Here is a 1,579-nt window from a genome sequence, read left to right as displayed (position 1 = left end):
CTGCCTGCTAGGCCTCTGGGATTACAGACCTGTGCCATTAGGCCCAGATTCTGATTTAATGCCTTGTTTCCACTCCAATTTTTCACTGACTTAGAATAAGACTACATTTGCAATTACATGATGCTCAGATTTGACCTTCTGCTTAATTAAATATTCAGATAAGCAGGCTGATGTCATATAGCACATTTGCTCTGTTAATTTTCTTAAACGGAAAATTCCTTAGAACTATAACTAGAAACTTACATTTAATATATTGCTTATATTCAATATATTGACTTTCAGAAAATATTTTTCTAAGATCTTAAATAACATTAATTATCTTTACATTCCATGCTGGGAATTTCCAATGAAATATAGATTGTATAGTCAAAGAAAGCTTACTTTGTCTTTTGTTAAAATTTTCATAAACTCTTTTACTAGTCTTATACCAAATATGAAAATCCACACACAGGGCACTTAATACATTTTTGGTGTAAAATAATAGCAAGCACATTTACTCTCTATAGTAGATAGTATTTAAGTAAGAAAACACAGGCCCATAGATGTTGAAAATCCACCTCAGCCAAGAAAAGGATGCAGGGGAGTTGGATTCAGTGTGGTCACATTAAGAATGTGTCTGTCCCTGTGTCTAATTGGTATAACTGTATGGACACACTCACTCTCCAATAGTTCCTAGAGATTGTGGGCCAGGCAGCCAAGCAGTCCTCTTGCCATCAGTACATATGACCCTGTGAAGAGCTTCTTAGTGCTGAGTCCTCCCTCCAAGCTTGGGTTTGTCAACAGAAAATCTCCCGATGTGTTTTGGGTTCCATGATAAGCAGGCTCTTCCTTAATTGACTCTGTGTTGGCATCAGATTATTTACACACCTCACCGTTCCCTACCTAAGGGGCTTGTACTCCCTGGCAACAAGAGAATGCTCCAGCAAAGCCTGACATTGGACCCTCCTGCACCTCCCAGACTCAGCCTCTTTCCTAATTACTGGCTGTCTGTCCCATGTCAGTCTTTCCACAGATTATAAAACCCCAGTTTCCAGTCACAAATTCCAGGCCCAGCCTTAACCGTTTCAGCTTCAGATAGATGAAGTAAGATGAGGTGAGTGGGCAGACTGTGGGAGGCCAGCATTGAAGCAATGCCTCAGACTATACCAGAGTCAGGGGGACTGAGAGGGCAGGGAGGAAGTGAAGAAAATGTGACACGGTGGGCAGACACTCAACTCATAAACAGAGAGCCGACACCTATCTGAGGAGCCCCACCTCACTGAAGCTCTTCCTGAAAGATGAAGCTAATGTGAAGGAGACTTTTCCTATACCTTTAAAGGGACAAGTCAGGCATGGTGACTCACACAAGGAAGGCTGAAGCAGAGCAATCATAATTCATGTTTGTCTAGCAAGACCCTATACACTGCACCTAAAAGAGGGGTGGGAGAAGGGAAGGGAAAAGGCAAGAGGGAAGAGAAAGGAAAGAATTAAAAGTTAGAAGGAAACAGGGAGAGAGATGTATGGGCGAGGAGAATTTGGACCCCTGACTTTGTGACAGAGATTTCTATTCTTCAGAGAACTACTGAGGTTTTCAAACTTG

The sequence above is a fragment of the Mus pahari genome, chromosome 15 (assembly GCF_900095145.1).
Source record: "Mus pahari chromosome 15, PAHARI_EIJ_v1.1, whole genome shotgun sequence".
Classification (NCBI taxonomy): domain Eukaryota; kingdom Metazoa; phylum Chordata; class Mammalia; order Rodentia; family Muridae; genus Mus; species Mus pahari.
The sequence above is the reverse complement of the archived record's forward strand: the minus strand, read 5'-3'. Positions refer to the sequence as shown.